Source organism: Pelobates fuscus, chromosome 2 (assembly GCF_036172605.1).
Source record: "Pelobates fuscus isolate aPelFus1 chromosome 2, aPelFus1.pri, whole genome shotgun sequence".
In the NCBI taxonomy this organism is placed as follows: Eukaryota; Metazoa; Chordata; class Amphibia; order Anura; family Pelobatidae; genus Pelobates; species Pelobates fuscus.
In genome coordinates, this window is record NC_086318.1 from 286,074,867 (window position 1) to 286,097,017 (window position 22,151).

Here is a 22,151-nt window from a genome sequence, read left to right on the forward strand (position 1 = left end):
AGACCACTTTTTTCCCTATGGGAGACCAACTAGGAACCTCAGGTGCCGTAAGCTTTTGTTTATTTCTTTTTTGCATTATGATGTCATAATCAGACCACTTTTTTCCCTATGGGAGACCAACTAGGAACCTCAGGTGCCGTAAGCTTTTGTTTATTTCTTTTTTGCATTATGATGTCATAATCAGACCACTTTTTTCCCTATCCAGAAGCGTCTTGTCTTTTGTCGCAACCAGAGTTTGATATTCTACCAACATTAGCGAGATCGCATTCTCTTAATTTCACTTATGGCCATACCAGTCTGAAAATGCCTGATCTTGTCAGATCTCGGAAGCCATCCAGACTCGGGCCTGGTTAGTACTTGTATGGGAGACCAACTAGGAACCTCAGGTGCCGTAAGCTATTGTTTATTTCTTTTTTGCATTATGATGTTATAATCAGACCACTTTTTTCCCTATGGGAGACCAACTAGGAACCTCAGGTGCCGTAAGCTTTTGTTTATTTCTTTTTTGCATTATGATGTCATAATCAGACCACTTTTTTCCCTGTCCAGAAGCGTCTTGTCTTTTGTCGCAACCAGAGTTTGATATTCTACCAACATTAGCGAGATCGCATTCTCTTAATTTCACTTACGGCCATACCAGTCTGAAAATGCCTGATCTCGTCAGATCTCGGAAGCCATCCAGACTTGGGCCTGGTTAGTACTTGTATGGGAGACCAACTAGGAACCTCAGGTGCCGTAAGCTATTGTTTATTTCTTTTTTGCATTATGATGTCATAATCAGACCACTTTTTTCCCTATGGGAGACCAACTAGGAACCTCAGGTGCCGTAAGCTTTTGTTTATTTCTTTTTTGCATTATGATGTCATAATCAGACCACTTTTTTCCCTATGGGAGACCAACTAGGAACCTCAGGTGCCGTAAGCTTTTGTTTATTTCTTTTTTGCATTATGATGTCATAATCAGACCACTTTTTTCCCTGTCCAGAAGCGTCTTGTCTTTTGTCGCAACCAGAGTTTGATATTCTACCAACATTAGCGAGATCGCATTCTCTTAATTTCCCTTACGGCCATACCAGTCTGAAAATGCCTGATCTCGTCAGATCTCGGAAGCCATCCAGACTCGGGCCTGGTTAGTACTTGTATGGGAGACCAACTAGGAACCTCAGGTGCCGTAAGATTTTGTTTATTTATTTTTTGCATTATGATGTCATAATCAGACCACTTTTTTCCCTATCCAGAAGCGTCTTGTCTTTTGTCGCAACCAGAGTTTGATATTCTACCAACATTAGCGAGATCGCATTCTCTTAATTTCACTTACGGCCATAACAGTCTGAAAATGCCTGATCTTGTCAGATCTTGGAAGCCATCCAGACTCGGGCCTGGTTAGTACTTGTATGGGAGACCAACTAGGAACCTCAGGTGCCGTAAGCTATTGTTTATTTCTTTTTTGCATTATGATGTCATAATCAGACCACTTTTTTCCCTATGGGAGACCAACTAGGAACCTCAGGTGCCGTAAGCTTTTGTTTATTTCTTTTTTGCATTATGATGTCATAATCAGACCACTTTTTTCCCTGTCCAGAAGCGTCTTGTCTTTTGTCGCAACCAGAGTTTGATATTCTACCAACATTAGCGAGATCGCATTCTCTTAATTTCCCTTACGGCCATACCAGTCTGAAAATGCCTGATCTCGTCAGATCTCGGAAGCCATCCAGACTCGGGCCTGGTTAGTACTTGTATGGGAGACCAACTAGGAACCTCAGGTGCCGTAAGCTTTTGTTTATTTCTTTTTTGCATTATGATGTCATAATCAGACCACTTTTTTCCCAATCCAGAAGCGTCTTGTCTTTTGTCGCAAGCAGAGTTTGATATTCTACCAACATTAGCGAGATCGCATTCTCTTAATTTCACTTACGGCCATACCAGTCTGAAAATGCCTGATCTCGTCAGATCTCGGAAGCCATCCAGACTTGGGCCTGGTTAGTACTTGTATGGGAGACCAACTAGGAACCTCAGGTGCCGTAAGCTATTGTTTATTTCTTTTTTGCATTATGATGTCATAATCAGACCACTTTTTCCCTATGGGAGACCAACTAGGAACCTCAGGTGCCGTAAGCTTTTGTTTATTTCTTTTTTGCATTATGATGTCATAATCAGACCACTTTTTTCCCTATGGGAGACCAACTAGGAACCTCAGGTGCCGTAAGCTTTTGTTTATTTCTTTTTTGCATTATGATGTCATAATCAGACCACTTTTTTCCCTGTCCAGAAGCGTCTTGTCTTTTGTCGCAACCAGAGTTTGATATTCTACCAACATTAGCGAGATCGCATTCTCTTAATTTCCCTTACGGCCATACCTGTCTGAAAATGCCTGATCTCGTCAGATCTCGGAAGCCATCCAGACTCGGGCCTGGTTAGTACTTGTATGGGAGACCAACTAGGAACCTCAGGTGCCGTAAGATTTTGTTTATTTATTTTTTGCATTATGATGTCATAATCAGACCACTTTTTTCCCTATCCAGAAGCGTCTTGTCTTTTGTCGCAACCAGAGTTTGATATTCTACCAACATTAGCGAGATCGCATTCTCTTAACTTCACTTACGGCCATACCAGTCTGAAAATGCCTGATCTCGTCAGATCTCGGAAGCCATCTAGACTCGGGCCTGGTTAGTACTTGTATGGGAGACCAACTAGGAACCTCAGGTGCCGTAAGCTTTTGTTTATTTCTTTTTTGCATTATGATGTCATAATCAGACCACTTTTTTCCCTATCCAGAAGCGTCTTGTCTTTTGTCGCAACCAGAGTTTGATATTCTACCAACATTAGCGAGATCGCATTCTCTTGATTTCACTTACGGCCATACCAGTCTGAAAATGCCTGATCTCATCAGATCTCGGAAGCCATCCAGACTCGGGCCTGGTTAGTACTTGTATGGGAGACCAACTGGGAACCTCAGGTGCCGTAAGCTTTTGTTTATTTCTTTTTTGCATTATGATGTCATAATCAGACCACTTTTTTCCCTATCCAGAAGCGTCTTGTCTTTTGTCGCAACCAGAGTTTGATAATCTACCAACATTAGCGAGATCGCATTCTCTTAATTTCACTTACGGCCATACCAGTCTGAAAATGCCTGATCTCGTCAGATCTCGGAAACCATCCAGACTCGGGTCTGGTTAGTACTTGTATGGGAGACGAACTAGGAACCTCAGGTGCCGTAAGCTTTTGTTTATTTCTTTTTTGCATTATGATGTCATAATCAGACCACTTTTTTCCCTATCCAGAAGCGTCTTGTCTTTTGTCGCAACCAGAGTTTGATATTCTACCAACATTAGCGAGATCGCATTCTCTTAATTTCACTTACGGCCATACCAGTCTGAAAATGCCTGATCTCGTCATATCTCGGAAGCCATCCAGATTCGGGCCTGGTTAGTACTTGTATGGGAGACCAACTAGGAACCTCAGGTGCCGTAAGCTTTTGTTTATTTCTTTTTTGCATTATGATGTCATAATCAGACCACTTTTTTCCGTATGGGAGACCAACTAGGAACCTCAGGTGCCGTAAGCTTTTGTTTATTTCTTTTTTGCATTATGATGTCATAATCAGACCACTTTTTTCCCTATCCAGAAGCATCTTGTCTTTTGTCGCAACCAGAGTTTGATATTCTACCAACATTAGCGAGATCGCATTCTCTTAATTTCACTTACGGCCATACCAGTCTGAAAATGCCTGATCTCGTCAGATCTCGGAAGCCATCCAGACTCGGGCCTGGTTAGTACTTGTATGGGAGACCAACTAGGAACCTAAGGTGCCGTAAGCTTTTGTTTATTTCTTTTTTGCATTATGATGTCATAATCAGACCACTTTTTTCCCTATGGGAGACCAACTAGGAACCTCAGGTGCCGTAAGCTTTTGTTTATTTCTTTTTTGCATTATGATGTCATAATCAGACCACTTTTTTCCCTATCCAGAAGCGTCTTGTCTTTTGTCGCAACCAGAGTTTGATATTCTACCAACATTAGCGAGATCGCATTCTCTTAATTTCCCTTACGGCCATACCAGTCTGAAAATGCCAGATCTCGGAAGCCATTCAGACTCGGGCCTGGTTAGTACTTGTATGGGAGACCAACTAGGAACCTCAGGTGCCGTAAGCTTTTGTTTATTTCTTTTTTGCATTATGATGTCATAATCAGACCACTTTTTTCCCTATCCAGAAGCGTCTTGTCTTTTGTCGCAACCAGAGTTTGATATTCTACCAACATTAGCGAGATCGCATTCTCTTAATTTCACTTACGGCCATACCAGTCTGAAAATGCCTGATCTCGTCAGATCTCGGAAGCCATCCAGACTTGGGCCTGGTTAGTACTTGTATGGGAGACCAACTAGGAACCTCAGGTGCCGTAAGCTTTTGTTTATTTCTTTTTTGCATTATGATGTCATAATCAGACCACTTTTTTCCCTTTCCAGAAGCGTCTTGTCTTTTGTCGCAACCAGAGTTTGATATTCTACCAACATTAGCGAGATCGCATTCTCTTAATTTCACTTACGGCCATACCAGTCTGAAAATGCCTGATCTCGTCAGATCTCGGAAGCCATCCAGACTCGGGCCTGGTTAGTACTTGTATGGGAGACCAACTAGGAACCTTAGGTGCCGTAAGCTTTTGTTTATTTCTTTTTTGCATTATGATGTCATAATCAGACCACTTTTTTCCCTATGGGAGACCAACTAGGAACCTCAGGTGCCGTAAGCTTTTGTTTATTTCTTTTTTGCATTATGATGTCATAATCAGACCACTTTTTTCCCTATCCAGAAGCATCTTGTCTTTTGTCGCAACCAGAGTTTGATATTCTACCAACATTAGCGAGATCGCATTCTCTTAATTTCACTTACGGCCATACCAGTCTGAAAATGCCTGATCTCGTCAGATCTCGGAAGCCATCCAGACTCGGGCCTGGTTAGTACTTGTATGGGAGACCAACTAGGAACCTAAGGTGCCGTAAGCTTTTGTTTATTTCTTTTTTGCATTATGATGTCATAATCAGACCACTTTTTTCCCTATGGGAGACCAACTAGGAACCTCAGGTGCCGTAAGCTTTTGTTTATTTCTTTTTTGCATTATGATGTCATAATCAGACCACTTTTTTCCCTATCCAGAAGCGTCTTGTCTTTTGTCGCAACCAGAGTTTGATATTCTACCAACATTAGCGAGATCGCATTCTCTTAATTTCCCTTACGGCCATACCAGTCTGAAAATGCCAGATCTCGGAAGCCATTCAGACTCGGGCCTGGTTAGTACTTGTATGGGAGACCAACTAGGAACCTCAGGTGCCGTAAGCTTTTGTTTATTTCTTTTTTGCATTATGATGTCATAATCAGACCACTTTTTTCCCTATCCAGAAGCGTCTTGTCTTTTGTCGCAACCAGAGTTTGATATTCTACCAACATTAGCGAGATCGCATTCTCTTAATTTCACTTACGGCCATACCAGTCTGAAAATGCCTGATCTCGTCAGATCTCGGAAGCCATCCAGACTTGGGCCTGGTTAGTACTTGTATGGGAGACCAACTAGGAACCTCAGGTGCCGTAAGCTTTTGTTTATTTCTTTTTTGCATTATGATGTCATAATCAGACCACTTTTTTCCCTTTCCAGAAGCGTCTTGTCTTTTGTCGCAACCAGAGTTTGATATTCTACCAACATTAGCGAGATCGCATTCTCGTAATTTCACTTACGGCCATACCAGTCTGAAAATGCCTGATCTCGTCAGATCTCGGAAGCCATCCAGACTCGGGCCTGGTTAGTACTTGTATGGGAGACCAACTAGGAACCTTAGGTGCCGTAAGCTTTTGTTTATTTCTTTTTTGCATTATGATGTCATAATCAGACCACTTTTTTCCCTATGGGAGACCAACTAGGAACCTCAGGTGCCGTAAGCTTTTGTTTATTTCTTTTTTGCATTATGATGTCATAATCAGACCACTTTTTTTCCCTATCCAGAAGCGTCTTGTCTTTTGTCGCAACCAGAGTTTGATATTCTACCAACATTAGCGAAATCGCATTATCTTAATTTCCCTTACGGCCATACCAGTCTGAAAATGCCAGATCTCGGAAGCCATCCAGACTCGGGCCTGGTTAGTACTTGTATGGGAGACCAACTAGGAACCTCAGGTGCCGTAAGCTTTTGTTTATTTCTTTTTTGCATTATGATGTCATAATCAGACCACTTTTTTCCCTATCCAGAAGCGTCTTGTCTTTTGTCGCAACCAGAGTTTGATATTCTACCAACATTAGCGAGATTGCATTCTCTTAATTTCACTTACGGCCATACCAGTCTGAAAATGCCTGATCTCGTCAGATCTTGAAAGCCATCCAGACTCGGGCCTGGTTAGTACTTGTATGGGAGACCAACTAGGAACCTCAGGTGCCGTAAGCTTTTGTTTATTTCTTTTTTGCATTATGATGTCATAATCAGACCACTTTTTTCCCTATCCAGAAGCGTCTTGTCTTTTGTCGCAACCAGAGTTTGATATTCTACCAACATTAGCGAGATCGCATTCTCTTAATTTCCCTTACGGCCATACCAGTCTGAAAATGCCTGATCTCGTCAGATCTCGGAAGCCATCCAGACTCGGGCCTGGTTAGTACTTGTATGGGAGACCAACTAGGAACCTCAGGTGCCGTAAGCTTTTGTTTATTTCTTTTTTGCATTATGATGTCATAATCAGACCACTTTTTCCCTATCCAGAAGCGTCTTGTCTTTTGTCGCAACCAGAGTTTGATATTCTACCAACATTAGCGAGATCGCATTCTCTTAATTTCACTTACGGCCATACCAGTCTGAAAATGCCTGATCTCATCAGATCTCGGAAGCCATCCAGACTCGGGCCTGGTTAGTACTTGTATGGGAGACCAACTAGGAACCTCAGGTGCCGTAAGCTTTTGTTTATTTCTTTTTTGCATTATGATGTCATAATCAGACCACTTTTTTCCCTATCCAGAAGCATCTTGTCTTTTGTCGCAACCAGAGTTTGATATTCTACCAACATTAACGAGATCGCATTCTCTTAATTTCGCGTACGGCCATACCAGTCTGAAAATGCCTGATCTCGTCAGATCTCGGAAGCCATCCAGACTTGGGACTGGTTAGTACTTGTATGTGAGACCAACTAGGAACCTCAGGTGCCGTAAGCTTTTGTTTATTTATTTTTTGCCTTATGATGTCATAATCAGACCACTTTTTTCCCTATGGGAGACCAACTAGGAACCTCAGGTGCCGTAAGCTTTTGTTTATTTCTTTTTTGCATTATGATGTCATAATCAGACCACTTTTTTCCCTATCCAGAAGCGTCTTGTCTTTTGTCGCAACCAGAGTTTGATATTCTACCAACATTAGCGAGATCGCATTCTCTTAATTTCACTTACGGCCATACCAGTCTGAAAATGCCTGATCTCGTCAGATCTCGGAAGCCATCCAGACTCGGGCCTGGTTAGTACTTGTATGGGAGACCAACTAGGAACCTCAGGTGCCGTAAGCTTTTGTTTATTTCTTTTTTGCATTATGATGTCATAATCAGACCACTTTTTTCCCTATCCAGAAGCGTCTTGTCTTTTGTCGCAACCAGAGTTTGATATTCTACCAACATTAGCGAGATCGCATTCTCTTAATTTCACTTACGGCCATACCAGTCTGAAAATGCCTGATCTCATCAGATCTCGGAAGCCATCCAGACTCGGGCCTGGTTAGTACTTGTATGGGAGACCAACTAGGAACCTCAGGTGCCGTAAGCTTTTGTTTTTTTCTTTTTTGCATTATGATGTCATAATCAGACCACTTTTTTCAGTATCCAGAAGCGTCTTGTCTTTTGTCGCAACCAGAGTTTGATATTCTACCAACATTAGCGAGATCGCATTCTCTTAATTTCACTTACGGCCATACCAGTCTGAAAATGCCTGATCTCATCAGATCTCGGAAGCCATCCAGACTCGGGCCTGGTTAGTACTTGTATGGGAGACCAACTAGGAACCTCAGGTGCCGTAAGCTTTTGTTTATTTCTTTTTTACATTATGATGTCATAATTAGACCACTTTTTTCCCTATCCAGAAGCGTCTTGTCTTTTGTCGCAACCAGAGTTTGATATTCTACCAACATTAGCGAGATCGCATTCTCTTAGTTTCACTTATGGCCATACCAGTCTGAAAATGCCTGATCTCGTCAGATCTCGGAAGCCATCCAGACTCGGGCCTGGTTAGTACTTGTATGGGAGACCAACTAGGTACCTCATGTGCCGTAAGCTTTTGTTTATTTCTTTTTTGCATTATGATGTCATAATCAGACCACTTTTTTCCCTATCCAGAAGCGTCTTGTCTTTTGTCGCAACCAGAGTTTGATATTCTACCAACATTAACGAGATCGCATTCTCTTAATTTCGCTTACGGCCATACCAGTCTGAAAATGCCTGATCTCGTCAGATCTCGGAAGCCATACAGACTTGGGCCTGGTTAGTACTTGTATGGGAGACCAACTAGGAACCTCAGGTGCCGTAAGCTTTTGTTTATTTCTTTTTTGCATTATGATGTCATAATCAGACCACTTTTTTCCCTATGGGAGACCAACTAGGAACCTCAGGTGCCGTAAGCTTTTGTTTATTTCTTTTTTGCATTATGATGTCATAATCAAACCACTTTTTTCCCTATCCAGAAGCGTCTTGTCTTTTGTCGCAACCAGAGTTTGATATTCTACCAACATTAGCGAGATCGCATTCTCATAATTTCACTTACGGCCATACCAGTCTGAAAATGCCTGATCTCGTCAGATCTCGGAAGCCATCCAGACTCGGGCCTGGTTAGTACTTGTATGGGAGACCAACTAGGAACCTCAGGTGCCGTAAGCTTTTGTTTATTTCTTTTTTGCATTATGATGTCATAATCAGACCACTTTTTTCCCTATCCAGAAGCGTCTTGTCTTTTGTCGCAACCAGAGTTTGATATTCTACCAACATTAGCGAGATCGCATTCTCTTAATTTCACTTACGGCCATACCAGTCTGAAAATGCCTGATCTCATCAGATCTCGGAAGCCATCCAGACTCGGGCCTGGTTAGTACTTGTATGGGAGACCAACTAGGAACCTCAGGTGCCGTAAGCTTTTGTTTATTTCTTTTTTACATTATGATGTCATAATTAGACCACTTTTTTCCCTATCCAGAAGCGTCTTGTCTTTTGTCGCAACCAGAGTTTGATATTCTACCAACATTAACGAGATCGCATTCTCTTAATTTTGCTTACGGCCATACCAGTCTGAAAATGCCTGATCTCGTCAGATCTCGGAAGCCATACAGACTTGGGCCTGGTTAGTACTTGTATGGGAGACCAACTAGGAACCTCAGGTGCCGTAAGCTTTTGTTTATTTCTTTTTTGCATTATGATGTCATAATCAGACCACTTTTTTCCCTATGGGAGACCAACTAGGAACCTCAGGTGCCGTAAGCTTTTGTTTATTTCTTTTTTGCATTATGATGTCATAATCAGACCACTTTTTTCCCTATCCAGAAGCGTCTTGTCTTTTGTCGCAACCAGAGTTTGATATTCTACCAACATTAGCGAGATCGCATTCTCTTAATTTCACTTACGGCCATACCAGTCTGAAAATGCCTGATCTCGTCAGATCTCGGAAGCCATCCAGACTCGGGCCTGGTTAGTACTTGTATGGGAGACCAACTAGGAACCTCAGGTGCCGTAAGCTTTTGTTTATTTCTTTTTTGCATTATGATGTCATAATCAGACCACTTTTTTCCCTATCCAGAAGCGTCTTGTCTTTTGTCGCAACCAGAGTTTGATATTCTACCAACATTAGCGAGATCGCATTCTCTTAATTTCACTTTCGGCCATACCAGTCTGAAAATGCCTGATCTCGTCAGATCTCGGAAGCCATCCAGACTCGGGCCTGGTTAGTACTTGTATGGGAGACCAACTAGGAACCTCAGGTGCCGTAAGCTTTTGTTTATTTCTTTTTTGCATTATGATGTCATAATCAGACCACTTTTTTCCCTATCCAGAAGCGTCTTGTCTTTTGTCGCAACCAGAGTTTGATATTCTACCAACATTAGCGAGATCGCATTCTCTTAATTTCACTTACGGCCATACCAGTCTGAAAATGCCTGATCTCGTCAGATCTCGGAAACCATCCAGACTCGGGCCTGGTTAGTACTTGTATGGGAGACCAACTAGGAACCTCAGGTGCCGTAAGCTTTTGTTTATTTCTTTTTTGCATTATGATGTCATAATCAGACCACTTTTTTCCCTATCCAGAAGCGTCTTGTCTTTTGTCGCAACCAGAGTTTGATATTCTACCAACATTAGCGAGATCGCATTCTCTTAATTTCACTTACGGCCATACCAGTCTGAAAATGCCTGATCTTGTCAGATCTCGGAAGCCATCCAGACTCGGGCCTGGTTAGTACTTGTATGGGAGACCAACTAGGAACATCAGGTGCCGTAAGCTTTTTTTTATTTCTTTTTTGCATTATGATGTCATAATCAGACCACTTTTTTCCCTATCCAGAAGCGTCTTGTCTTTTGTCGCAACCAGAGTTTGATATTCTACCAACATTAGCGAGATCGCATTCTCTTAATTTCACTTACGGCCATACCAGTCTGAAAATGCCTGATCTCGTCAGATCTCGGAAGCCATCCAGACTCGGGCCTGGTTAGTACTTGTATGGGAGACTAACTAGGAACCTCAGGTGCCGTAAGCTTTTGTTTATTTCTTTTTTGCATTATGATGTCATAATCAGACCACTTTTTTCCCTATCCAGAAGCGTCTTGTCTTTTGTCGCAACCAGAGTTTGATATTCTATCAACATTAGCGAGATCGCATTCTCTTAATTTCACTTACGGCCATACCAGTCTGAAAATGCCTGATCTCGTCAGATCTCGGAAGCCATCCAGACTCGGGTCTGGTTAGTACTTGTATGGGAGACCAACTAGGAACCTCAGGTGCCGTAAGCTTTTGTTTATTTCTTTTTTGCATTATGATGTCATAATCAGACCACTTTTTTCCCTATCCAGAAGCGTCTTGTCTTTTGTCGCAACCAGAGTTTGATATTCTACCAACATTAGCGAGATCGCATTCTCTTAATTTCATTACGGCCATACCAGTCTGAAAATGCCAGATCTCGGAAGCCATCCAGACTCGGGCCTGGTTAGTACTTGTATGGGAGACCAACTAGGAACCTCAGGTGCCGTAAGCTTTTGTTTATTTCTTTTTTGCATTATGATGTCATAATCAGACCACTTTTTTCCCTATCCAGAAGCGTCTTGTCTTTTGTCGCAACCAGAGTTTGATATTCTACCAACATTAGCGAGATCGCATTCGCTTAATTTCACTTACGGCCATACCAGTCTGAAAATGCCTGATCTCGTCAGATCTCGGAAGCCATCCAGACTCGGGCCTGGTTAGTACTTGTATGGGAGACCAACTAGGAACCTCAGGTGCCGTAAGCTTTTGTTTATTTCTTTTTTGCATTATGATGTCATAATCAGACCACTTTTTTCCCTATGGGAGACCAACTAGGAACCTCAGGTGCCGTAAGCTTTTGTTTATTTCTTTTTTGCATTATGATGTCATAATCAGACCACTTTTTTCCCTATCCAGAAGCGTCTTGTCTTTTGTCGCAACCAGAGTTTGATATTCTACCAACATTAGCGAGATCGCATTCTCTTAATTTCATTTATGGCCATACCAGTCTGAAAATGCCTGATCTCGTCATATCTCGGAAGCCATCCAGACTCGACCCTGGTTAGTACTTGTATGGGAGACCAACTAGGAACCTCAGGTGCCGTAAGCTTTTGTTTATTTCTTTTTTGCATTATGATGTCATAATCAGACCACTTTTTTCCCTATCCAGAAGCGTCTTGTCTTTTGTCGCAACCAGAGTTTGATATTCTACCAACATTAGCGAGATCGCATTCTCTTAATTTCACTTACGGCCATACCAGTCTTAAAATGCCTGATCTCGTCAGATCTCGGAAGCCATCCAGACTCGGGCCTGGTTAGTACTTGTATGGGAGACCAACTAGGAACCTCAGGTGCCGTAAGCTTTTGTTTATTTCTTTTTTGCATTATGATGTCATAATCAGACCACTTTTTTCCCTATCCAGAAGCGTCTTGTCTTTTGTCGCAACCAGAGTTTGATATTCTACCAACATTAGCGAGATCGCATTCTCTTAATTTCACTTACGGCCATACCAGTCTGAAAATGCCTGATTTTGTCAGATCTCGGAAGCCATCCAGACTCGGGTCTGGTTAGTACTTGTATGGGAGACCAACTAGGAACCTCAGGTGCCGTAAGCTTTTGTTTATTTCTTTTTTGCATTATGATGTCATAATCAGACCACTTTTTTCCCTATCCAGAAGCGTCTTGTCTTTTGTCGCAACCAGAGTTTGATATTCTACCAACATTAGCGAGATCGCATTCTCTTAATTTCACTTACGGCCATACCAGTCTGAAAATGCCTGATCTCGTCAGATCTCGGAAGCCATCCAGACTCGGGCCTGGTTAGTACTTGTATGGGAGACCAACTAGGAACCTCAAGTGCCGTAAGCTTTTGTTTATTTCTTTTTTGCATTATGATGTCATAATCAGACCACTTTTTTCCCTATCCAGAAGCGTCTTGTCTTTTGTCGCAACCAGAGTTTGATATTCTACCAACATTAGCGAGATCGCATTCTCTTAATTTCACTTACGGCCATACCAGTCTGAAAATGCCTGATCTCGTCAGATCTCGGAAGCTATCCAGACTCGGGTCTGGTTAGTACTTGTATGGGAGACCAACTAGGAACCTCAGGTGCCGTAAGCTTTTGTTTATTTCTTTTTTGCATTATGATGTCATAATCAGACCACTTTTTTCCCTATCCAGAAGCGTCTTGTCTTTTGTCGCAACCAGAGTTTGATATTCTACCAACATTAGCGAGATCGCATTCTCTTTATTTCATTTACGGCCATACCAGTCTGAAAATGCCTGATCTCGTCATATCTCGGAAGCCATCCAGACTCGGGCCTGGTTAGTACTTGTATGGGAGACCAACTAGGAACCTCAGGTGCCGTAAGCTTTTGTTTATTTCTTTTTTGCATTATGATGTCATAATCAGACCACTTTTTTCCCTATCCAGAAGCGTCTTGTCTTTTGTCGCAACCAGAGTTTGATATTCTACCAACATTAGCGAGATTGCATTCTCTTAATTTCACTTACGGCCATGCCAGTCTGAAAATGCCTGATCTCATCAGATCTCGGAAGCCATCCAGACTCGGGCCTGGTTAGTGCTTGTATGGGAGACCAACTAGGAACCTCAGGTGCTGTAAGCTTTTGTTTATTTCTTTTTTGCATTATGATGTCATAATCAGACCACTTTTTTCCCTATCCAGAAGCTTCTTGTCTTTTGTCGCAACCAGAGTTTGATATTCTACCAACATTAGCGAGATCGCATTCTCTTAATTTCACTTACGGCCATACCAGTCTTAAAATGCCTGATCTCGTCAGATCTCGGAAGCCATCCAGACTCGGGCCTGGTTAGTACTTGTATGGGAGACCAACTAGGGACCTCAGGTGCCGTAAGCTTTTGTTTATTTCTTTTTTGCATTATGATGTCATAATCAGACCACTTTTTTCCCTATCCAGAAGCGTCTTGTCTTTTGTCGCAACCAGAGTTTGATATTCTACCAACATTAGCGAGATCGCATTCTCTTAATTTCACTTACGGCCATACCAGTCTGAAAATGCCTGATCTCGTCAGATCTCGGAAGCTATCCAGACTCGGGTCTGGTTAGTACTTGTATGGGAGACCAACTAGGAACCTCAGGTGCCGTAAGCTTTTGTTTATTTCTTTTTTGCATTATGATGTCATAATCAGACCACTTTTTTCCCTATCCAGAAGCGTCTTGTCTTTTGTCGCAACCAGAGTTTGATATTCTACCAACATTAGCGAGATCGCATTCTCTTAATTTCACTTACGGCCATACCAGTCTGAAAATGCCTGATTTTGTCAGATCTCGGAAGCCATCCAGACTCGGGTCTGGTTAGTACTTGTATGGGAGACCAACTAGGAACCTCAGGTGCCGTAAGCTTTTGTTTATTTCTTTTTTGCATTATGATGTCATAATCAGACCACTTTTTTCCCTATCCAGAAGCGTCTTGTCTTTTGTCGCAACCAGAGTTTGATATTCTACCAACATTAGCGAGATCGCATTCTCTTAATTTCACTTACGGCCATACCAGTCTGAAAATGCCTGATCTCGTCAGATCTCGGAAGCCATCCAGACTCGGGCCTGGTTAGTACTTGTATGGGAGACCAACTAGGAACCTCAAGTGCCGTAAGCTTTTGTTTATTTCTTTTTTGCATTATGATGTCATAATCAGACCACTTTTTTCCCTATCCAGAAGCGTCTTGTCTTTTGTCGCAACCAGAGTTTGATATTCTACCAACATTAGCGAGATCGCATTCTCTTAATTTCACTTACGGCCATACCAGTCTGAAAATGCCTGATCTCGTCAGATCTCGGAAGCTATCCAGACTCGGGTCTGGTTAGTACTTGTATGGGAGACCAACTAGGAACCTCAGGTGCCGTAAGCTTTTGTTTATTTCTTTTTTGCATTATGATGTCATAATCAGACCACTTTTTTCCCTATCCAGAAGCGTCTTGTCTTTTGTCGCAACCAGAGTTTGATATTCTACCAACATTAGCGAGATCGCATTCTCTTTATTTCATTTACGGCCATACCAGTCTGAAAATGCCTGATCTCGTCATATCTCGGAAGCCATCCAGACTCGGGCCTGGTTAGTACTTGTATGGGAGACCAACTAGGAACCTCAGGTGCCGTAAGCTTTTGTTTATTTCTTTTTTGCATTATGATGTCATAATCAGACCACTTTTTTCCCTATCCAGAAGCGTCTTGTCTTTTGTCGCAACCAGAGTTTGATATTCTACCAACATTAGCGAGATTGCATTCTCTTAATTTCACTTACGGCCATGCCAGTCTGAAAATGCCTGATCTCATCAGATCTCGGAAGCCATCCAGACTCGGGCCTGGTTAGTGCTTGTATGGGAGACCAACTAGGAACCTCAGGTGCTGTAAGCTTTTGTTTATTTCTTTTTTGCATTATGATGTCATAATCAGACCACTTTTTTCCCTATCCAGAAGCTTCTTGTCTTTTGTCGCAACCAGAGTTTGATATTCTACCAACATTAGCGAGATCGCATTCTCTTAATTTCACTTACGGCCATACCAGTCTGAAAATGCCTGATCTCGTCAGATCTCGGAAGCCATCCAGACTCGGGCCTGGTTAGTACTTGTATGGGAGACCAACTAGGAACCTCAGGTGCCGTAAGCTTTTGTTTATTTCTTTTTTGCATTATGATGTCATAATCAGACCACTTTTTTCCCTATCCAGAAGCGTCTTGTCTTTTGTCGCAACCAGAGTTTGATATTCTACCAACATTAGCGAGATCGCATTCTCTTAATTTCACTTACGGCCATACCAGTCTGAAAATGCCTGATCTCGTCAGATCTCGGAAGCCATCCAGACTCGGGCCTGGTTAGTACTTGTATGGGAGACCAACTAGGAACCTCAGGTGCCGTAAGCTTTTGTTTATTTCTTTTTTGCATTATGATGTCATAATCAGACCACTTTTTTCCCTATCCAGAAGCGTCTTGTCTTTTGTCGCAACCAGAGTTTGATATTCTACCAACATTAGCGAGATCGCATTCTCTTAATTTCACTTACGGCCATACCAGTCTGAAAATGCCTGATCTCGTCAGATCTCGGAAGCCATCCAGACTCGGGCCTGGTTAGTACTTGTATGGGAGACCAACTAGGAACCTCAGGTGCCGTAAGCTTTTGTTTATTTCTTTTTTGCATTATGATGTCATAATCAGACCACTTTTTTCCCTATCCAGAAGCGTCTTGTCTTTTGTCGCAACCAGAGTTTGATATTCTACCAACATTAGCGAGATCGCATTCTCTTAATTTCATTACGGCCATACCAGTCTGAAAATGCCAGATCTCGGAAGCCATCCAGACTCGGGCCTGGTTAGTACTTGTATGGGAGACCAACTAGGAACCTCAGGTGCCGTAAGCTTTTGTTTATTTCTTTTTTGCATTATGATGTCATAATCAGACCACTTTTTTCCCTATGGGAGACCAACTAGGAACCTCAGGTGCCGTAAGCGTTTGTTTATTTCTTTTTTGCATTATGATGTCATAATCAGACCACTTTTTTCCCTATCCAGAAGCGTCTTGTCTTTTGTCGCAACCAGAGTTTGATATTCTACCAACATTAGTGAGATCGCATTCTCTTAATTTCACTTACGGCCATACCAGTCTTAAAATGCCTGATCTCGTCAGATCTTGGAAGCCATCCAGACTCGGGCCTGGTTAGTACTTGTATGGGAGACCAACTAGGAACCTCAGGTGCCGTAAGCTTTTGTTTATTTCTTTTTTGCATTATGATGTCATAATCAGACCACTTTTTTCCCTATCCAGAAGCGTCTTGTCTTTTGTCGCAACCAGAGTTTGATATTCTACCAACATTAGCGAGATCGCATTCTCTTAATTTCACTTACGGCCATACCAGTCTGAAAATGCCTGATTTTGTCAGATCTCGGAAGCCATCCAGACTCGGGTCTGGTTAGTACTTGTATGGGAGACCAACTAGGAACCTCAGGTGCCGTAAGCTTTTGTTTATTTCTTTTTTGCATTATGATGTCATAATCAGACCACTTTTTTCCCTATCCAGAAGCGTCTTGTCTTTTGTCGCAACCAGAGTTTGATATTCTACCAACATTAGCGAGATCGCATTCTCTTAATTTCACTTACGGCCATACCAGTCTGAAAATGCCTGATCTCGTCAGATCTCGGAAGCCATCCAGACTCGGGCCTGGTTAGTACTTGTATGGGAGACCATCTAGGAACCTCAAGTGCCGTAAGCTTTTGTTTATTTCTTTTTTGCATTATGATGTCATAATCAGACCACTTTTTTCCCTATCCAGAAGCGTCTTGTCTTTTGTCGCAACCAGAGTTTGATATTCTACCAACATTAGCGAGATCGCATTCTCTTAATTTCACTTACGGCCATACCAGTCTGAAAATGCCTGATCTCGTCAGATCTCGGAAGCTATCCAGACTCGGGTCTGGTTAGTACATGTATGGGAGACCAACTAGGAACCTCAGGTGCCGTAAGCTTTTGTTTATTTCTTTTTTGCATTATGATGTCATAATCAGACCACTTTTTTCCCTATCCAGAAGCGTCTTGTCTTTTGTCGCAACCAGAGTTTGATATTCTACCAACATTAGCGAGATCGCATTCTCTTTATTTAATTTACGGCCATACCAGTCTGAAAATGCCTGATCTCGTCATATCTCGGAAGCCATCCAGACTCGACCCTGGTTAGTACTTGTATGGGAGACCAACTAGGAACCTCAGGTGCCGTAAGCTTTTGTTTATTTCTTTTTTGCATTATGATGTCTTAATCAGACCACTTTTTTCCCTATCCAGAAGCGTCTTGTCTTTTGTCGCAACCAGAGTTTGATATTCTACCAACATTAGCGAGATCGCATTCTCTTAATTTCACTTACGGCCATACCAGTCTGAAAATGCCTGATTTTGTCAGATCTCGGAAGCCATCCAGACTCGGGTCTGGTTAGTACTTGTATGGGAGACCAACTAGGAACCTCAGGTGCCGTAAGCTTTTGTTTATTTCTTTTTTGCATTATGATGTCATAATCAGACCACTTTTTTCCCTATCCAGAAGCGTCTTGTCTTTTGTCGCAACCAGAGTTTGATATTCTACCAACATTAGCGAGATCGCATTCCCTTAATTTCACTTACGGCCATACCAGTCTGAAAATGCCTGATCTCGTCAGATCTCGGAAGCCATCCAGACTCGGGCCTGGTTAGTACTTGTATGGGAGACCAACTAGGAACCTCAAGTGCCGTAAGCTTTTGTTTATTTCTTTTTTGCATTATGATGTCATAATCAGACCACTTTTTTCCCTATCCAGAAGCGTCTTGTCTTTTGTCGCAACCAGAGTTTGATATTCTACCAACATTAGCGAGATCGCATTCTCTTAATTTCACTTACGGCCATACCAGTCTGAAAATGCCTGATCTCGTCAGATCTCGGAAGCTATCCAGACTCGGGTCTGGTTAGTACTTGTATGGGAGACCAACTAGGAACCTCAGGTGCCGTAAGCTTTTGTTTATTTCTTTTTTGCATTATGATGTCATAATCAGACCACTTTTTGCCCTATCCAGAAGCGTCTTGTCTTTTGTCGCAACCAGAGTTTGATATTCTACCAACATTAGCGAGATCGCATTCTCTTTATTTCATTTACGGCCATACCAGTCTGAAAATGCCTGATCTCGTCATATCTCGGAAGCCATCCAGACTCGGGCCTGGTTAGTACTTGTATGGGAGACCAACTAGGAACCTCAGGTGCCGTAAGCTTTTGTTTATTTCTTTTTTGCATTATGATGTCATAATCAGACCACTTTTTTCCCTATCCAGAAGCGTCTTGTCTTTTGTCGCAACCAGAGTTTGATATTCTACCAACATTAGCGAGATTGCATTCTCTTAATTTCACTTACGGCCATGCCAGTCTGAAAATGCCTGATCTCATCAGATCTCGGAAGCCATCCAGACTCGGGACTGGTTAGTGCTTGTATGGGAGACCAACTAGGAACCTCAGGTGCTGTAAGCTTTTGTTTATTTCTTTTTTGCATTATGATGTCATAATCAGACCACTTTTTTCCCTATCCAGAAGCTTCTTGTCTTTTGTCGCAACCAGAGTTTGATATTCTACCAACATTAGCGAGATCGCATTCTCTTAATTTCACTTACGGCCATACCAGTCTTAAAATGCCAGATCTCGGAAGCCATCCAGACTCGGGCCTGGTTAGTACTTGTATGGGAGACCAACTAGGGACCTCAGGTGCCGTAAGCTTTTGTTTATTTCTTTTTTGCATTATGATGTCATAATCAGACCACTTTTTTCCCTATCCAGAAGCGTCTTGTCTTTTGTCGCAACCAGAGTTTGATATTCTACCAACATTAGCGAGATCGCATTCTCTTAATTTCCCTTACGGCCATACCAGTCTGAAAATGCCTGATCTCGTCAGATCTCGGAAGCTATCCAGACTCGGGTCTGGTTAGTACTTGTATGGGAGACCAACTAGGAACCTCAGGTGCCGTAAGCTTTTGTTTATTTCTTTTTTGCATTATGATGTCATAATCAGACCACTTTTTTCCCTATCCAGAAGCGTCTTGTCTTTTGTCGCAACCAGAGTTTGATATTCTACCAACATTAGCGAGATCGCATTCTCTTAATTTCACTTACGGCCATACCAGTCTGAAAATGCCTGATTTTGTCAGATCTCGGAAGCCATCCAGACTCGGGTCTGGTTAGTACTTGTATGGGAGACCAACTAGGAACCTCAGGTGCCGTAAGCTTTTGTTTATTTCTTTTTTGCATTATGATGTCATAATCAGACCACTTTTTTCCCTATCCAGAAGCGTCTTGTCTTTTGTCGCAACCAGAGTTTGATATTCTACCAACATTAGCGAGATCGCATTCTCTTAATTTCACTTACGGCCATACCAGTCTGAAAATGCCTGATCTCGTCAGATCTCGGAAGCCATCCAGACTCGGGCCTGGTTAGTACTTGTATGGGAGACCAACTAGGAACCTCAAGTGCCGTAAGCTTTTGTTTATTTCTTTTTTGCATTATGATGTCATAATCAGACCACTTTTTTCCCTATCCAGAAGCGTCTTGTCTTTTGTCGCAACCAGAGTTTGATATTCTACCAACATTAGCGAGATCGCATTCTCTTAATTTCACTTACGGCCATACCAGTCTGAAAATGCCTGATCTCGTCAGATCTCGGAAGCTATCCAGACTCGGGTCTGGTTAGTACTTGTATGGGAGACCAACTAGGAACCTCAGGTGCCGTAAGCTTTTGTTTATTTCTTTTTTGCATTATGATGTCATAATCAGACCACTTTTTTCCCTATCCAGAAGCGTCTTGTCTTTTGTCGCAACCAGAGTTTGATATTCTACCAACATTAGCGAGATCGCATTCTCTTTATTTCATTTACGGCCATACCAGTCTGAAAATGCCTGATCTCGTCATATCTCGGAAGCCATCCAGACTCGGGCCTGGTTAGTACTTGTATGGGAGACCAACTAGGAACCTCAGGTGCCGTAAGCTTTTGTTTATTTCTTTTTTGCATTATGATGTCATAATCAGACCACTTTTTTCCCTATCCAGAAGCGTCTTGTCTTTTGTCGCAACCAGAGTTTGATATTCTACCAACATTAGCGAGATTGCATTCTCTTAATTTCACTTACGGCCATGCCAGTCTGAAAATGCCTGATCTCATCAGATCTCGGAAGCCATCCAGACTCGGGCCTGGTTAGTGCTTGTATGGGAGACCAACTAGGAACCTCAGGTGCTGTAAGCTTTTGTTTATTTCTTTTTTGCATTATGATGTCATAATCAGACCACTTTTTTCCCTATCCAGAAGCGTCTTGTCTTTTGTCGCAACCAGAGTTTGATATTCTACCAACATTAGCGAGATCGCATTCTCTTAATTTCATTACGGCCATACTAGTCTGAAAATGCCAGATCTCGGAAGCCATCCAGACTCGGGCCTGGTTAGTACTTGTATGGGAGACCAACTAGGAACCTCAGGTGCCGTAAGCTTTTGTTTATTTCTTTTTTGCATTATGATGTCATAATCAGACCACTTTTTTCCCTATGGGAGACCAACTAGGAACCTCAGGTGCCGTAAGCTTTTGTTTATTTCTTTTTTGCATTATGATGTCATAATCAGACCACTTTTTTCCCTATCCAGAAGCGTCTTGTCTTTTGTCGCAACCAGAGTTTGATATTCTACCAACATTAGCGAGATCGCATTCTCTTAATTTCATTTACGGCCATACCAGTCTGAAAATGCCTGATCTCGTCAGATCTCGGAAGCCATCCAGACTCGGGCCTGGTTAGTACTTGTATGGGAGACCAACTAGGAACCTCAGGTGCCGTAAGCTTTTGTTTATTTCTTTTTTGCATTATGATGTCATAATCAGACCACTTTTTTCCCTATGGGAGACCAACTAGGAACCTCAGGTGCCGTAAGCGTTTGTTTATTTCTTTTTTGCATTATGATGTCATAATCAGACCACTTTTTTCCCTATCCAGAAGCGTCTTGTCTTTTGTCGCAACCAGAGTTTGATATTCTACCAACATTAGCGAGATCGCATTCTCTTAATTTCACTTACGGCCATACCAGTCTTAAAATGCCTGATCTCGTCAGATCTCGGAAGCCATCCAGACTCGGGCCTGGTTAGTACTTGTATGGGAGACCAACTAGGAACCTCAGGTGCCGTAAGCTTTTGTTTATTTCTTTTTTGCATTATGATGTCATAATCAGACCACTTTTTTCCCTATCCAGAAGCGTCTTGTCTTTTGTCGCAACCAGAGTTTGATATTCTACCAACATTAGCGAGATCGCATTCTCTTAATTTCACTTACGGCCATACCAGTCTGAAAATGCCTGATTTTGTCAGATCTCGGAAGCCATCCAGACTCGGGTCTGGTTAGTACTTGTATGGGAGACCAACTAGGAACCTCAGGTGCCGTAAGCTTTTGTTTATTTCTTTTTTGCATTATGATGTCATAATCAGACCACTTTTTTCCCTATCCAGAAGCGTCTTGTCTTTTGTCGCAACCAGAGTTTGATATTCTACCAACATTAGCGAGATCGCATTCTCTTTATTTCATTTACGGCCATACCAGTCTGAAAATGCCTGATCTCGTCATATCTCGGAAGCTATCCAGACTCGGGCCTGGTTAGTACTTGTATGGGAGACCAACTAGGAACCTCAGGTGCCGTAAGCTTTTGTTTATTTCTTTTTTGCATTATGATGTCATAATCAGACCACTTTTTTCCCTATGGGAGACCAACTAGGAACCTCAGGTGCCGTAAGCGTTTGTTTATTTCTTTTTTGCATTATGATGTCATAATCAGACCACTTTTTTCCCTATCCAGAAGCGTCTTGTCTTTTGTCGCAACCAGAGTTTGATATTCTACCAACATTAG

General features: G+C 42.2%; 71 pseudogenes; all 71 read left to right on the plus strand.

The window, feature by feature from the left end:
* The first annotated feature begins 279 nt into the window (after positions 1 to 279).
* Positions 280 to 398, plus strand: LOC134597300 (5S ribosomal RNA; annotated as a pseudogene).
* Positions 399 to 623: 225 nt separating this feature from the next.
* On the plus strand, positions 624 to 742 carry LOC134597119 (5S ribosomal RNA; annotated as a pseudogene).
* A 316-nt stretch (positions 743 to 1,058) lies between these two features.
* LOC134594330 (5S ribosomal RNA) lies at positions 1,059 to 1,177 on the plus strand (annotated as a pseudogene).
* Positions 1,178 to 1,311: 134 nt separating this feature from the next.
* Positions 1,312 to 1,430, plus strand: LOC134588935 (5S ribosomal RNA; annotated as a pseudogene).
* Positions 1,431 to 1,655: 225 nt separating this feature from the next.
* LOC134594582 (5S ribosomal RNA) lies at positions 1,656 to 1,774 on the plus strand (annotated as a pseudogene).
* Positions 1,775 to 1,908: 134 nt separating this feature from the next.
* On the plus strand, positions 1,909 to 2,027 carry LOC134597131 (5S ribosomal RNA; annotated as a pseudogene).
* Positions 2,028 to 2,342: 315 nt separating this feature from the next.
* Positions 2,343 to 2,461, plus strand: LOC134594846 (5S ribosomal RNA; annotated as a pseudogene).
* Positions 2,462 to 2,595: 134 nt separating this feature from the next.
* Positions 2,596 to 2,714, plus strand: LOC134595486 (5S ribosomal RNA; annotated as a pseudogene).
* A 134-nt stretch (positions 2,715 to 2,848) lies between these two features.
* Positions 2,849 to 2,967, plus strand: LOC134595203 (5S ribosomal RNA; annotated as a pseudogene).
* Positions 2,968 to 3,101: 134 nt separating this feature from the next.
* Positions 3,102 to 3,220, plus strand: LOC134587984 (5S ribosomal RNA; annotated as a pseudogene).
* Positions 3,221 to 3,354: 134 nt separating this feature from the next.
* LOC134588375 (5S ribosomal RNA) lies at positions 3,355 to 3,473 on the plus strand (annotated as a pseudogene).
* Positions 3,474 to 3,698: 225 nt separating this feature from the next.
* LOC134597212 (5S ribosomal RNA) lies at positions 3,699 to 3,817 on the plus strand (annotated as a pseudogene).
* Positions 3,818 to 4,285: 468 nt separating this feature from the next.
* LOC134597143 (5S ribosomal RNA) lies at positions 4,286 to 4,404 on the plus strand (annotated as a pseudogene).
* A 134-nt stretch (positions 4,405 to 4,538) lies between these two features.
* On the plus strand, positions 4,539 to 4,657 carry LOC134595575 (5S ribosomal RNA; annotated as a pseudogene).
* A 225-nt stretch (positions 4,658 to 4,882) lies between these two features.
* Positions 4,883 to 5,001, plus strand: LOC134597213 (5S ribosomal RNA; annotated as a pseudogene).
* A 468-nt stretch (positions 5,002 to 5,469) lies between these two features.
* Positions 5,470 to 5,588, plus strand: LOC134597155 (5S ribosomal RNA; annotated as a pseudogene).
* Positions 5,589 to 5,722: 134 nt separating this feature from the next.
* Positions 5,723 to 5,841, plus strand: LOC134595576 (5S ribosomal RNA; annotated as a pseudogene).
* A 469-nt stretch (positions 5,842 to 6,310) lies between these two features.
* On the plus strand, positions 6,311 to 6,429 carry LOC134597699 (5S ribosomal RNA; annotated as a pseudogene).
* Positions 6,430 to 6,563: 134 nt separating this feature from the next.
* Positions 6,564 to 6,682, plus strand: LOC134594583 (5S ribosomal RNA; annotated as a pseudogene).
* A 133-nt stretch (positions 6,683 to 6,815) lies between these two features.
* Positions 6,816 to 6,934, plus strand: LOC134595668 (5S ribosomal RNA; annotated as a pseudogene).
* A 134-nt stretch (positions 6,935 to 7,068) lies between these two features.
* LOC134588762 (5S ribosomal RNA) lies at positions 7,069 to 7,187 on the plus strand (annotated as a pseudogene).
* Positions 7,188 to 7,412: 225 nt separating this feature from the next.
* Positions 7,413 to 7,531, plus strand: LOC134589587 (5S ribosomal RNA; annotated as a pseudogene).
* A 134-nt stretch (positions 7,532 to 7,665) lies between these two features.
* Positions 7,666 to 7,784, plus strand: LOC134595681 (5S ribosomal RNA; annotated as a pseudogene).
* A 134-nt stretch (positions 7,785 to 7,918) lies between these two features.
* LOC134595693 (5S ribosomal RNA) lies at positions 7,919 to 8,037 on the plus strand (annotated as a pseudogene).
* Positions 8,038 to 8,171: 134 nt separating this feature from the next.
* LOC134588512 (5S ribosomal RNA) lies at positions 8,172 to 8,290 on the plus strand (annotated as a pseudogene).
* A 134-nt stretch (positions 8,291 to 8,424) lies between these two features.
* LOC134587662 (5S ribosomal RNA) lies at positions 8,425 to 8,543 on the plus strand (annotated as a pseudogene).
* A 225-nt stretch (positions 8,544 to 8,768) lies between these two features.
* Positions 8,769 to 8,887, plus strand: LOC134589588 (5S ribosomal RNA; annotated as a pseudogene).
* A 134-nt stretch (positions 8,888 to 9,021) lies between these two features.
* LOC134595704 (5S ribosomal RNA) lies at positions 9,022 to 9,140 on the plus strand (annotated as a pseudogene).
* A 134-nt stretch (positions 9,141 to 9,274) lies between these two features.
* On the plus strand, positions 9,275 to 9,393 carry LOC134594324 (5S ribosomal RNA; annotated as a pseudogene).
* Positions 9,394 to 9,618: 225 nt separating this feature from the next.
* LOC134589589 (5S ribosomal RNA) lies at positions 9,619 to 9,737 on the plus strand (annotated as a pseudogene).
* Positions 9,738 to 9,871: 134 nt separating this feature from the next.
* Positions 9,872 to 9,990, plus strand: LOC134595731 (5S ribosomal RNA; annotated as a pseudogene).
* Positions 9,991 to 10,124: 134 nt separating this feature from the next.
* LOC134589427 (5S ribosomal RNA) lies at positions 10,125 to 10,243 on the plus strand (annotated as a pseudogene).
* Positions 10,244 to 10,377: 134 nt separating this feature from the next.
* On the plus strand, positions 10,378 to 10,496 carry LOC134595787 (5S ribosomal RNA; annotated as a pseudogene).
* A 134-nt stretch (positions 10,497 to 10,630) lies between these two features.
* On the plus strand, positions 10,631 to 10,749 carry LOC134595743 (5S ribosomal RNA; annotated as a pseudogene).
* Positions 10,750 to 10,883: 134 nt separating this feature from the next.
* Positions 10,884 to 11,002, plus strand: LOC134595864 (5S ribosomal RNA; annotated as a pseudogene).
* A 376-nt stretch (positions 11,003 to 11,378) lies between these two features.
* Positions 11,379 to 11,497, plus strand: LOC134589590 (5S ribosomal RNA; annotated as a pseudogene).
* A 478-nt stretch (positions 11,498 to 11,975) lies between these two features.
* LOC134595182 (5S ribosomal RNA) lies at positions 11,976 to 12,094 on the plus strand (annotated as a pseudogene).
* Positions 12,095 to 12,228: 134 nt separating this feature from the next.
* LOC134588391 (5S ribosomal RNA) lies at positions 12,229 to 12,347 on the plus strand (annotated as a pseudogene).
* A 134-nt stretch (positions 12,348 to 12,481) lies between these two features.
* Positions 12,482 to 12,600, plus strand: LOC134596700 (5S ribosomal RNA; annotated as a pseudogene).
* A 134-nt stretch (positions 12,601 to 12,734) lies between these two features.
* LOC134594486 (5S ribosomal RNA) lies at positions 12,735 to 12,853 on the plus strand (annotated as a pseudogene).
* A 134-nt stretch (positions 12,854 to 12,987) lies between these two features.
* On the plus strand, positions 12,988 to 13,106 carry LOC134587995 (5S ribosomal RNA; annotated as a pseudogene).
* A 134-nt stretch (positions 13,107 to 13,240) lies between these two features.
* LOC134597714 (5S ribosomal RNA) lies at positions 13,241 to 13,359 on the plus strand (annotated as a pseudogene).
* Positions 13,360 to 13,493: 134 nt separating this feature from the next.
* LOC134597852 (5S ribosomal RNA) lies at positions 13,494 to 13,612 on the plus strand (annotated as a pseudogene).
* Positions 13,613 to 13,746: 134 nt separating this feature from the next.
* On the plus strand, positions 13,747 to 13,865 carry LOC134594487 (5S ribosomal RNA; annotated as a pseudogene).
* Positions 13,866 to 13,999: 134 nt separating this feature from the next.
* On the plus strand, positions 14,000 to 14,118 carry LOC134588392 (5S ribosomal RNA; annotated as a pseudogene).
* A 134-nt stretch (positions 14,119 to 14,252) lies between these two features.
* On the plus strand, positions 14,253 to 14,371 carry LOC134596701 (5S ribosomal RNA; annotated as a pseudogene).
* A 134-nt stretch (positions 14,372 to 14,505) lies between these two features.
* Positions 14,506 to 14,624, plus strand: LOC134594488 (5S ribosomal RNA; annotated as a pseudogene).
* Positions 14,625 to 14,758: 134 nt separating this feature from the next.
* Positions 14,759 to 14,877, plus strand: LOC134587996 (5S ribosomal RNA; annotated as a pseudogene).
* Positions 14,878 to 15,011: 134 nt separating this feature from the next.
* On the plus strand, positions 15,012 to 15,130 carry LOC134597715 (5S ribosomal RNA; annotated as a pseudogene).
* A 134-nt stretch (positions 15,131 to 15,264) lies between these two features.
* LOC134589591 (5S ribosomal RNA) lies at positions 15,265 to 15,383 on the plus strand (annotated as a pseudogene).
* Positions 15,384 to 15,517: 134 nt separating this feature from the next.
* On the plus strand, positions 15,518 to 15,636 carry LOC134589592 (5S ribosomal RNA; annotated as a pseudogene).
* A 134-nt stretch (positions 15,637 to 15,770) lies between these two features.
* LOC134589593 (5S ribosomal RNA) lies at positions 15,771 to 15,889 on the plus strand (annotated as a pseudogene).
* Positions 15,890 to 16,356: 467 nt separating this feature from the next.
* Positions 16,357 to 16,475, plus strand: LOC134597276 (5S ribosomal RNA; annotated as a pseudogene).
* Positions 16,476 to 16,609: 134 nt separating this feature from the next.
* Positions 16,610 to 16,728, plus strand: LOC134588393 (5S ribosomal RNA; annotated as a pseudogene).
* Positions 16,729 to 16,862: 134 nt separating this feature from the next.
* LOC134595822 (5S ribosomal RNA) lies at positions 16,863 to 16,981 on the plus strand (annotated as a pseudogene).
* Positions 16,982 to 17,115: 134 nt separating this feature from the next.
* On the plus strand, positions 17,116 to 17,234 carry LOC134596925 (5S ribosomal RNA; annotated as a pseudogene).
* Positions 17,235 to 17,621: 387 nt separating this feature from the next.
* LOC134588394 (5S ribosomal RNA) lies at positions 17,622 to 17,740 on the plus strand (annotated as a pseudogene).
* Positions 17,741 to 17,874: 134 nt separating this feature from the next.
* LOC134596702 (5S ribosomal RNA) lies at positions 17,875 to 17,993 on the plus strand (annotated as a pseudogene).
* A 134-nt stretch (positions 17,994 to 18,127) lies between these two features.
* Positions 18,128 to 18,246, plus strand: LOC134594489 (5S ribosomal RNA; annotated as a pseudogene).
* A 134-nt stretch (positions 18,247 to 18,380) lies between these two features.
* Positions 18,381 to 18,499, plus strand: LOC134587999 (5S ribosomal RNA; annotated as a pseudogene).
* A 134-nt stretch (positions 18,500 to 18,633) lies between these two features.
* LOC134588878 (5S ribosomal RNA) lies at positions 18,634 to 18,752 on the plus strand (annotated as a pseudogene).
* Positions 18,753 to 19,129: 377 nt separating this feature from the next.
* On the plus strand, positions 19,130 to 19,248 carry LOC134595171 (5S ribosomal RNA; annotated as a pseudogene).
* A 134-nt stretch (positions 19,249 to 19,382) lies between these two features.
* LOC134588396 (5S ribosomal RNA) lies at positions 19,383 to 19,501 on the plus strand (annotated as a pseudogene).
* Positions 19,502 to 19,635: 134 nt separating this feature from the next.
* Positions 19,636 to 19,754, plus strand: LOC134596703 (5S ribosomal RNA; annotated as a pseudogene).
* Positions 19,755 to 19,888: 134 nt separating this feature from the next.
* LOC134594490 (5S ribosomal RNA) lies at positions 19,889 to 20,007 on the plus strand (annotated as a pseudogene).
* Positions 20,008 to 20,141: 134 nt separating this feature from the next.
* Positions 20,142 to 20,260, plus strand: LOC134588000 (5S ribosomal RNA; annotated as a pseudogene).
* A 134-nt stretch (positions 20,261 to 20,394) lies between these two features.
* On the plus strand, positions 20,395 to 20,513 carry LOC134597716 (5S ribosomal RNA; annotated as a pseudogene).
* A 467-nt stretch (positions 20,514 to 20,980) lies between these two features.
* Positions 20,981 to 21,099, plus strand: LOC134594811 (5S ribosomal RNA; annotated as a pseudogene).
* Positions 21,100 to 21,324: 225 nt separating this feature from the next.
* LOC134595183 (5S ribosomal RNA) lies at positions 21,325 to 21,443 on the plus strand (annotated as a pseudogene).
* Positions 21,444 to 21,577: 134 nt separating this feature from the next.
* On the plus strand, positions 21,578 to 21,696 carry LOC134588397 (5S ribosomal RNA; annotated as a pseudogene).
* Positions 21,697 to 21,830: 134 nt separating this feature from the next.
* On the plus strand, positions 21,831 to 21,949 carry LOC134597703 (5S ribosomal RNA; annotated as a pseudogene).
* Positions 21,950 to 22,151: the final 202 nt, after the last annotated feature.